We start from the raw sequence: 12,116 nt of genomic DNA on the forward strand, positions 1-12,116 counted from the left end.
TCTTACTTCTCATGTTGGATTTGTCCTTAATGTTTTGTTCAATTTGAAGTAATGCTATAACTAGTACTGAAACAGTATTTTTACACTTTATGTTTCTGTGTGGGTGCAAACTGATGAAATCTTTACTTAATATATACTGAATTGATCTTCTGTATATAAAGATAATTGAAAATGAATCTTGATGTAAATGGAATGGGAGAGGGAGCGGGAGATGGGAGGGCTGCGAGTGGGAAGGAAAGTATGGGGGGAGCCAATGTAATTCATAAACTGTACTTTGGAAATTTATATTTACTAAATTAAAAAAAGGAAAAAAATAAAACATAGCATCTTAAACACCACCCATTAAAAGAAGTTAAAAGAAAAAAAAAAAAAGATAGGACATGACTATTGAAGGACCTCTACTTCTCTACTTCTACTAATTATTCTATTATTATAGAATTCGTTTCCCATATATAGTTGAAGAGAAGAAACTTTCCATGCTTAAGAAATAATGAGAAGGGACTTGCGTTGTGGCATAGCAGGTAAAGCCACTACTTGAGTCCTCAGCATCCAATATGGGCACTGATTTGAGACCTGGATGTCCCAATTCTGATCCACCTCACTGCTAATGGCCTGGGAAAGCAGTGGAAAATGGCCCAAGTGTTTGGGCCCCTGCTACTCATATGGGAGACCCAGAAGAGGCTCCTGGCTTCTTGCTTCAGCATGGCCCAGTTCTAGCTCTTGCATTCATCTTGGAAGAAAACTAGCAGATGTTCTCTCTCTTCCTCTATATCTGTAATTCTCACTTTCAAATAAATAAATAAATTATTTTAAAAATACTGATAAATGCTTAATGTCACTTTTAATAAAGAATTAAGTTACATGATATACCTATACTTAATTACTATCTTAATAAATCCACTTAAAATATTATTCAAATTTTCCACATTTATTTGAACTCAGAAGTTATTTTTTACATTATTTTGCTATGGCCTTCCCTTCTTATATCAAAAATAACATTATTATCTATTGCTGTTAATGTCCTTTTCCACAGTAGAAGAACACATTCTCTCTCAGCCCATGTACAAATTTGATAAATAGATTTAGCTGTACAATGAACTAGCAAGGAGGGCTTTTGTGAGTTTGTGACTCATTTTCCAGATTTTCCAATTCATTAATACAGTGACATTTCTCTGGCTCCAATTTGCATGAGAGTTGTTATCTAATAGCCAGTCTTGGTTTGCTTTTTGTTTGTTTCACTTGAACTTTTTTGGCAGTCTGCTTTAGACCATGCACTCTTCCCCAGATTAAATGTTTTATATAACAAATGCTTCCTAAAAAAAATTTTTTTTGACAAGCAGAGAGGACAGTGAGAGAGAGAGACAGAGAGAAAGGTCTTCCTTTTTTCCGTTGGTTCATCCCCCAATGGCCGCTGCGGCCCGTACACTGCAGCTGGTATGCTGCGCTGATCCAAAGCCAGGAACCAGGTGCTTCTCCTGGTCTCCCATGCGGGTGCAGGGCCCAAGCACTTGGGCCATCCTCCACTGCACTCCTGGGCCACAGCAGAGAGCTGGACTGGAAGAGGAGCAACCGGGACAGAAATGGCGCCCCGACCGGGACTAGAACCCGGTGTGCCGGCATCACAGGCAGAGGATTAGCCTAGTGAGCCACGGTGCTGGCCCTAAAATATTTTAATAGGGAGAGGGAGGCGGTGGCCGGGCTGTGGGGTACGAGCCCGGGGCGGTCTCAGAGTAAGCGAAGCGCCACGCAGTCTGAGCCCGCCACCCGCCGCAGAGCCATGGGGATTGGCACCGAGATCAGCTGCAAGATCCGGAGTGCCGTTAAGGAGAAACTGCAAGAATTGGGAGCTTATGTCGATGAAGAACTTCCTGATTACATTATGGTGATGGTGGCCAACAAGAACAGTCAGGACCAAATGACAGAGGACCTGTCCCTGTTTCTAGGGAACAACACAATTCGAATCACCGTGTGGCTTCATGGTGTATTAGATAAACTTCGTTCTATTACAACTAAACCTTCTAGTCTAAAGTCTTCTGATACCAATATCTTTGATAGTATTGTGCCTTCAACCAAGAGCAGTTTCAGTCGGGGAGATGAGAGAAGGCATGAAGTTACGGTGCCACCTCTTGCCGTTTCCAGCAGTAGACCTGAAAAAAGAGATTCCAGAGTTTCTACAAGTTCACAGGAGCAGAAAACTACTGTTAGGCAGACTTACGATGATGGAGCTGCAACCCGACTGATGTCAACAGTGAAACCTCTGAGGGAACCAGCTCCCTCTGAAGATGTGATTGATATTAAGCCAGAACCAGATGATCTCTTTGATGAAAACTTCAATTTTGTGCAGGAGAATCCCTTATCTCAGAAAAAACCAACAGTGACACTTACATATGGTTCTTCTCATCCTTCTATTGAAATTTACCGACCACCTGCAAGTCGAAGTTCAGAGTGGTGCTCATTTAAACAGGTTGCAATTTCAGCAGCAGCAGAACAGTGGTCATGCTAGCAAGCAACTTGATGCACAGAACAGCCGGGTGTATGAAACAGGACGTTTGTGTGAGCCAGAAGTACTCTCCAGCTTAGAAGAGACTTACAGTCCTTTCTTCAAAAATAGTTCGGAAAAAATGGGTATTGAGGATGAAAACTTTCGGAAGAGAAAGTTGCCTGTGGTAAGTTCAGTTGTTAAAGTAAAAAAGTTCAGTCTTGATGGAGAAGAGGAGGAAGAAGATGATGACTATGGCCCCCAGACAGGAAGCGTCTCCAGCAGTGTATCAGTGCCTGCAAAGCCTGAGAGGAGTTCCACAGAAGCAGACATTTCCAGTTGCTCCCAGAACGCGAACCTCTCAAGAAGAATTGCTACCAGAAGTGGTTCAAGGGCAAAGCAGGATCCCCAGAATAAGTCCCCCCATGAAAGAAGAGGAAACAAAAGGAGATAATATAGAAAAAAGTCAAGGAACTCAACAGAGGCAGTTACTGTCCCGCCTGCAGATTGACCCAGCAATGGCGGAAACACTGCAGATTAGTCAAGCTGAGATGAGTGAGCTGAGTGTAGCACAGAAACCAGAGAAGCTCTTGGAGCGCTGCAAGTACTGGCCAGCTTGTAAAAACGGGGGTGAGTGTGCATACCACCATCCGGTGTCACCCTGCAAAGCCTTCCCCAACTGTAAATTTGCTGAAAAGTGTTTATTTGTTCATCCAAATTGTAAATATGATGCAAAGTGCACTAAACCAGATTGTCCCTTCACTCATGTGAACAGAAGAATTCCAGCACTGCCTCCAAAACCAGTTACAACACCAGGAATACCTTCTAGTAGTCAGCTCTGCCGTTACTTCCCGGCTTGTAAAAAAATGGAATGTCCCTCTATCACCCAAAACATTGTAGGTTTAACACTCAGTGTATGAGACCAGACTACACATTTTACCATCCCACCATTACTGTACCACCACGACATGCCTTGAAATGGATTTGGCCTCAAACCAGTGAATGACAGTCCTACATGGCAGAAGATTATGCAGTTTGAAAGTTTCTGTCTACTGCTGAAAGATTCTACAGAACTTGTCAGATCTTTGAAACTTGAAATATCTTGCTTTCATAATATGACGTTTATTGCCTAAAAAAATAAAATAAAATATTTTAATAATATATATTATTACAAAATAAATCCAATTTGACTGAAATATAGTTAGAAAATTGAAAGCAAGCTATTAGTGTACACACATCTTGATTAATGATTTAAATTTTCTGTATATGTAATAATAATTTCAAAATAATGATAAAATAAAATATACTAGGAAAAATTTACAATTAGTGTAATAGGTTTTGGAAGTATATGGGAGCTCCTTTGATGAAAAAGTTACATACTCAGTACTCATATACAGTCAATGGCTTTACATACGTAATTGAAGAAAATGTAAATTCCAGATAGAAAGATGGGAAAGAAAAAAAATAGGGTATACTTTTTTCCAACCAAATTGATGATCCCCAGAACTCTGTCTGTGGACTGTGGCTACAAGGTTTAGGACATCACCCTTACAGGAATGTTTTTGTTGTTTTGTTTGCATGAAAATTCCCATAAAGGAGTTTCCTTTGTTTATTTGTTTTAGTCACTTGACTTTGGTATCTTGTTTTCAAAGTGAATAGTATAGTTTCCCTGTAGTACGCTGCCTTTTGTACAGAACCAGTTTACTACACATAATCCTTTTAATCAAAATGTCCATGATTGAGTTAGCCGAGCAATCTCATTTCCTCACCTTAATTTACTATGCACAATATTAAATATCTTCAAAGTGCATTTTACTCCTAAAGTGCCAAGCTAAAGTGAATCAGATGATTAATCTGTGCATTTTACAGATAAAAAAGAACATAAATTAATACCTTATTATCATATTGATGTTCCATATATATACATTTTATGTAGGTTGGCTGCAATTAGGTGACTTTATAGCCATCACAGAATGCAATTTTCTTTCTTTTCTTCAGTAGTAGAGAAGAATGATATACTAATTGTTCTCACTATTATAAGATTTAGTGTTTTATTTAAGGCTAGTGAATAGAAAAATTAAACATAAGTTGCTAGATCAAAGTTAATGCTTCAGAAAGCAGCATCAATCACTTGAATTCGAATTTTATAAAATTAAAATTACACGAAAGTATTCATAGAAAAAGTTAAAACTATCTTTTAAGTCATGATCATATAATATAAGACATTCCAATTCTCCATAAATTTAAAGCATGAAATTTCAGATATTCCATATATTTTAGAAAAACTTTGTTGTTTATTTACTGATCATTCAATGTCCATTAACTTATGCTGATTAATATCATATCTGTATGGGTGCCAGTTTGAGTCTTGGCTGTTTTACTTCCTATCCAGCTCTTTGCTATGGCCTGGGAAAAGCGGTGGAGGATGGCCCAAGTCCTTGGACCCCTGCACCCAAGTGGGAGACCTGGAAGAGGCTCCTGGCTGATGGCTTTGGATTGGTGCAGCTCCGCTTGTTGCGGCCATCTGGGGAGTGAAGCTGTGGATGGAAGACCTCTCTCTCTATCTCTCTTTCTCTCTTCCTCTCTTTCTCTCTCTCTCACTCTTCTTCTCTGTAACTCAACCTTTCAAATAAAATGAATAAATCTTTTAAAAAAGATTATATCTGAAAAGTGTCATAACAGAATATTTGTAAAGGTGGAAATTAGAAAAAAACTAATTTTCAGAAAATCACAATGACTTAAGTGCTCCCATTCTAGGTCCACAAATGATTCTCATTGGCATTTTTCATCAAAGATTAGTGTAGAATAAGATTTTCAGTTTTATATGAAGAGTGAACTAAGAGCAACAAAGACATTCACTATGTGCCAATATATTGATAAATAAAGGAAATAACAACTGAGATAATAAAATAGGTCAAAATTAAATTGTCAAAGTATATGCAATGATATGTATTAAATACTTAACAAGAATTCCACAGTAATTCTCCCTTCATGTATTTATTCTACACAAGTGCACATTTAATAAGTCAAGGATTGATGGCAACAGCACATTAGGTATTTTATTATGTCAATTTTATCAAAATACCTTTGGACAAAACTTTGAAGACACTAGGGAAATTAAATTGTTGATGATAGCAGGAGCTACAATCACTTCTTTACTTCCCATTGAAATTCAAACTATTTTGAACATTAGTCATTTGTAGGGCTTACAAAAATATACATGATTATCAAATACAGTCCTGGATCCAAAGCCTCTATTCATCAGTTCTAGTGAAAATATTGTACCCAGGCAAGCAGCTGTGTTTTATTTGCACCTTGTTTACGTGGTACTCACTAGCCAAGAAGAGGAAGGGTTGTACCATTGCTGTGGTTGAAATGTGTTCCTTCTATAATGCAGGTGTAATGAGGCCATGAGAACTTCTTTAAGGCCCTTATGAAAATTCACTCAACTTACCTTTCCACCGACTGTCAAGTGAGGGCACATTTTTCTTTTCCTCTAGGGAGCACTGCAATGAGCATAATTTTGAAAGTACAGAACAGTCCTCAACAGATCCTCAAACCTTCCAGAAACTTGATCATTGACATAGCAGTCTTCAGAATTGTGACAAAATAAAATTTTGTTCTTTAGGTATCAACGGGTCTTAGAAAAATTTTGTAGCACTATTGGCTTGGACAATCATTAGTTGCTAGGATCTTTTCATGTGTTAGATGCTAAGCTGCCAAACTTGGGAGATTTTATGGAATGAAGATTTTATTACACAACTTTTGAAATTGCTATTGACAGGTTTCTCTCAATTGTTGTTCCCCTTTGGAGATTGCCTCAGCATAGGGCACTGCCTCACCCATCAGTCACACTCTGTCCTCAAGGCAGCACAGATCCAAAGAATTACTAGCATGACAGTAAAAAATTTGACCTCCTGCTCTGTTTGGGGCTAATATGAAAGGCAGTTCATGCTTCAGATGTCTCTATGTAGTTGCCTGCAAGTACTTAGGACAGCAACAAAGTCCAGCTGCTTCCTCTGCTCTGCATAGCTTCTTTCTATTCATTTTCAAAAGAACAGATACAAAAACTACATCCCAATATTCTTACAAGGTCACTCCATGCATGATAAATTTAAGACAATAAAAAAGACTTTCAATGTGAAAGAGTTGACTCATTCAAGAATTGTTCAAAAGAAGTGTTTTACCCTTTTAGGAAAGTCTGTTCAAACTTGGGTAATTGTCTATCATTTGGGAGGTGAAAAAAAAAAGTACCAGGTTACTTATTAGTCTAGTTTTCATTACCATAATGAAATAGTTGATGGTTAATTTTATAAAGTACATATTTATTCAGCTGACAGTTTTAGGGTCTCAAAATCCAAGATTGGATGGTTCCATTAATTCCACTGATTTCTCCTCTGCGAAGCCTAACAGTAGTTGGCATCACAAAATGATTGGAGTGTGTGTGTGAATAAACATCACATCTCAATATAGGAAGCAAGCTAGAGACTAGGGTCAGGCTCAGGTTTTCATAACAACCTACACCTGCAAGAATTCACTCTAGGAGACTTGTATTCCCTTCCAAGTATAGTGCCCCAGTGCTCTCAGAATCCTCCACTAGGCCCACTTCTGCAATGATCCTTAGCTTCTATATTGGCATTCGGGGAACCAAACTTCTAATACATGAACAAGTATGGGTACAAAACATTCAAACCATAGCAGGCTATCAGTGTTGTCATTCATATTTTTGCCAAATCTAAGTAAATTTCCTCAGAGATCGACTAATAATCACTTGTGATTTTTTATTTATTTTTCTGAGTAGATTTCTTTTTGAGAGAGACTTTCCTACCTACAATATATGGATCAATAGTTTCCTAATCAATAATGAGATGCTGGCTTTAACAAATAAGTTGCCTTCTAGTTGAACTGGTTACTTGAGAATTAATACCTTACAAATTTGCTATGTTCCTACTCTGCATTGTAAATGGTTTTAGGCATGTTAAGTCACTTATTCTCATTATTCCATGAAAAACTTTTAGTCAAAGTAGATATAATTATCTGTTTTGCAAATACGATTGGTAAAGATTAATTGGGTTGCCTGATGATGTATACTTAAGAAGCGGAGTCGGGTTTCAATCTCAGATCCATAGAGCACTCAAGTCCACAGAATTACTAATCTCTCTCATTGGAGATGTGATCTTATTAACCTTCTCAGTAGACTAAATTATTAGCAAAAACAAAAGCAGAAACAAGCAAGTTCTAGCTACAGCTATAAAACTCAAGGAGATCCGGCACTTAGTCTTAGCTAGAATTTAGCTTTATGTTTACATCAGAGACTACACATGCCATTAAATATCTGTGAAAACATTGTAGGTTGAATTGACCAGATCTGATACAGTGAGATTAGCTAGTCATTTAAAAAAAATAAAATACTTTATTTTGGTAATATGTCCTTCTCTATTCAGCTGTTTCAGTAAGCAGTCTTCTAAAAGATATGAGCTTGAATAAAATAACAAAAAGTATTAGTCAAGCCAATGTTGTTTAAACACGTAACAAATTAAGGACATGGTCCTTGGCATTTTGATGTGCTGACTCAATTAATACAAGAAGCTTATTAGCCCCACTTCGTACATAATGTAAGTTGGTATTCAGATGTCAACCAGTTCAAGAATAATTGCAAAACTATTGAAAGGGGAAGACACAGTGGAGGATAGAATCATGGCAGGAGATAGGGCATTTCAAAAATTTTAATAACGAGAGAGTTAAGGTGGAGAATGGAAAGATGAGTGGATCTAAAAGTTGTGCATACTTAACATGCCCTACTTCCAATCTGTAACATACACATACTTTCTACCAATTTGACAGTGATATTTTTTATCATTTGGCTCACTGCTTTAGGAAAGGATATTATAAGTGACATATTATAAAACAGAAACCCTGATCAAAATGGGGTACAACTGAGTTGCAATCTGTGTGTGTTGTATATGCACCAAAGATTTTATAATACCATGCTTCATTCCATGATTTAAGATACTATAGTTTTGGAATAATGCAGCTAAAATAAATGTTGTATTTTTAGATCATGTAAATAGATTTAAGCATACAAAAGTGAAAACAAGAATTTTAAAAGCATCACTATTCTTACACCACAAAATAGATACTGTCAGCTTAGTGTGGTAACTATGAGATATGCCTGAGTTCAGAGAGCTAAGAATCCTCTTAGGAGAGATTGCTAGAACAGCCTCTGAGAGAGTCACTTGTGTGACTGGGAAATTTAGAAAGAGTTGATTTTATAGAAAGGGAAAACTGGTATGCTGACACATCGGATGGAAAACACTTGGTGAGTTTAAGCTACAAGTCAGCTAGTCTGAGGCTTCAAGTTGATGTCATGTGCATGAGGGTAATATATACAATATTCATTCATCTCTTATTCTTTAAAAAATGTATCAGTGTTTGATGATGTTATCAATATGTATAGGTTTCTCAATTCCCTTGAATCTAAAAGTGACTAATGTCCTCCATTCTAAACAAAGTAGGAGTATATTAGATTGAGACCCCAAGTAAACTATGATCTTTATGTTAAAGGGACTATTTCAGTTGTCATGTGCCTTTTCTGTATTAGCCTTTCCTTTTCTTTATTGATGAAAAGATAAATATTTACATTTCTCATTTAGTTTCTTGAAAATAGATGAGAAAGAAAGGGAGAGAGAGAGCAAGACTTTCCATCCTCTGATTCACTCCCCCCAAATGACTACAACACCCAAGGATGGACAAAGCTAAGGGCAGAAGCCAGGAATTTAATCCATGTCTCCACGTCGGTGGCAGGGACCCAAGAACTTGGGTCATCTTCTGCTGCCTTCCCAGGAATATTAGCAGGAAGCTGGGTCAGAATTGTAGCAGCTGGTATTCCAATCAGAATTCAATACGGGGTACTAGAATCTCAAACAGTAACTTAAATCACTGTGCCACAACACTGAGCCCCTCCTGCTGGCACATTAAAATAAATTTCTGGAAATGCATTAGCTATATTTTGATCTTGGTGTTGAAAGTCATATGGTATAGGTTCCAGGGCAATCACTCCCCTAGAGCAGAGCAAACAAAGCTTTAGAGATTGTGCAAAGGCTATGACATTACCTCCACACAAAGAATAAAAGGGTGGAATTCTTCCTGACATATTATTCTACTCTGTGCCATATCCTTTAGAGTTAATTAATGCATGAGGAAAATAAATTTAAAACTTGTATAAGTTATCATGGGTAGATTTCTCTAAATTTGACCACAGCAAATCCCAACTGATTCAGCAGTTGGGAAATTCTGTTATAGATAGAAGTGGAGAGAGATGTGGTTGTAGAGAAGATATATTAAATGTTTTGAAATGTGCCTTGTGATCCAAAGGAACTTTTCAAAAATTGGACAAAGATGGCTATTGATAAGTCAGCATTATTCTCTACTCTCATATTGAGACAACAAACAGCAGAAATGGAACTGGGAATCAAGAGAGGATTGTAGATTCCAGAAATATTGTAAAGGTATAACTTGATGATTTGTTTAAAATCTACGAGAGAAAAGGATTGACTAAAGGGTAATAACCAAAATTTACTTTTTGAGTGTTAGGAAGCAAAAAAATATAGTGTGGGTAAAAAAAGAAGTGGGTAGGGGGAGAATGAACTCAGTTTTATATATGTTGATTTTTATTTACTGTGGGCCAAATTGTGGAGTGATCCAAATCCAAGATGCAAGAGTCTAACTGAGCCAAAATCATATTACAGAGACATCTGCACAAAAACTTGTGGGTAAAAGCATGAGAGTAAATGATGAATTCAAGGAGAAGTGTAAACAAAGCAGAAAATAATAGTACTTGAAACAGAAGTCAGGAAATGATAATAAAAGTAACCTACCAAAGGGACACCAGGGACAGCTAGAGATGAGTGATACCAGAGAGATGAGTGACACTGTCCAGGAGAAAATGTTCTGTAGTTACAGTGTGTAGCAGAGTCCACTCCAAGAAAAGTGCAGAATGAGTGCATCAGTTATGTCTGTGGAAAGCAGCTTTGCAGAAATATCCAAGTGTGGGGAATAATATGGTGGAAAATTGAGCAGTCAATGGGAAATGAGGAATCTGATTCCCTAAGTGGGACTGACTCTCTTAAGAAGCACTTGTCTGGATATAATGAGATAATAGAGTAGAAGGTGTTTGCTATAGTTATTTTAATTGTGATTTTACTGATTTCTAAAAGATAAACAACAGGAGTTTTGTTAAATATATTAGGAAAGAATCACAAGTTGTGGAAGGCATCCAGAGCAGAGGAATATATTATGAGAATATACACATAAAAAGTGACCACTGAAAAAATGGCAGCATGAAGATTTTGATAACATGAGACAAATAGGAAGCAAACTATGTCACTTCATAATTTGCCCTGGATTTCATCTTCCTTTGATTTAAGTGGACATTTCCACTGATCAGTGGGGCCAGCCAATTAATTTATAATTGAATGCAATAAGTCAGGTGCAGACAGAAGGTAAAAAGTAACTGCCACTCTAAAATGACTCAAAGTTCTCCTGAACTCTCCAATCTTGAATTATTCAAAACAAGCGAATTTTCTTGATCATACTGGGATTCCACACCCATGATGAGAAGATAGTTGTTTATCTCAAATTTTCTCTTCATTCAATCCTTATCATTTTTCATGATGAAGGATAGACTGAAAGAATATGAAATAAACATTTTAAGCACCATGAGACATGATGAATGAGAGAAAACTATTTTGACACTGATATTTAGCAGCTATATTTGAATCATGAGCCAATAGAGTGGTCAGCACTTCAGACAATTTCTCTAATAAAGTGACTGATGAAGAATATGCCAGTTCAGCAAAGGTTTGATTTCCTAAAGTTTATAAAGGGCATCAGATAATGAATATACAGTTCCAGAACGTTAGGATATAAAATTAAATGATAATGTGGAGATACAGGAGACTGCCTTAAGTAACTTGAAACAGACACAGGAAAGCAAGAATAAATAATGCATGGAATACCCAGGGAGCAAATGACACATGCTAAAGTAAAAAAAGCAATATTTTTTCAGGAAGTATAGTCAAATACACAGACAGCTTCAGATAGAATACATGTAGGGGTAAAGAAAAGTGGTACACTGACTTGACATCTATAAATTTCTGGCAACCAACAGTGTTGCCTTTGTCAACATATTAGATGATTTAGTTTGGAGGGATTTATGGTAGTCCTTTGCCAATGACACTAGTGAATTCTTGCTTGTCTCTTCACACTGGTACTTTAATTTCCTACCTATTTTAGGTAATAATTAAGAGTTTTCTGAAATCAAATAACATAAATAGAATAAGTTATTTATATGCATGGTATTTGCCATAGAAATGTTAAAATAGGTGCAGGAAATGTATACTCAATGTAACTGTGATCCTAAAATGAGCTCTGTGATAGTAAGGCTCTGCTTTAAATAAATGAGATCATCAGTGTGTTCAGTTTAGCTCTGTACCTACACAGCTTTCATTTGCCTTTAGCAGTACCTAACTGTTCCCTGTTGATGACCGAATCTTTTATATCCTCTCAATTAATGCCAACAGAGATTTTCAGTTGCTCTCCTCTGTAAGCCAGGAATGAATCTAGGAAATCTTCAATG

The 12,116-nt window shown here is 37.0% G+C and overlaps 1 pseudogene; it reads left to right on the plus strand.

The window, feature by feature from the left end:
• Window positions 1–1,777: 1,777 nt before the first annotated feature.
• Window positions 1,778–3,587, plus strand: LOC100337746 (zinc finger CCCH domain-containing protein 14 pseudogene; annotated as a pseudogene).
• Window positions 3,588–12,116: the final 8,529 nt, after the last annotated feature.

This window comes from Oryctolagus cuniculus, chromosome 8 (assembly GCF_051225735.1).
Source record: "Oryctolagus cuniculus isolate XC-2025 breed Fujian yellow rabbit chromosome 8, ASM5122573v1, whole genome shotgun sequence".
NCBI lineage: Eukaryota > Metazoa > Chordata > Mammalia > Lagomorpha > Leporidae > Oryctolagus > Oryctolagus cuniculus.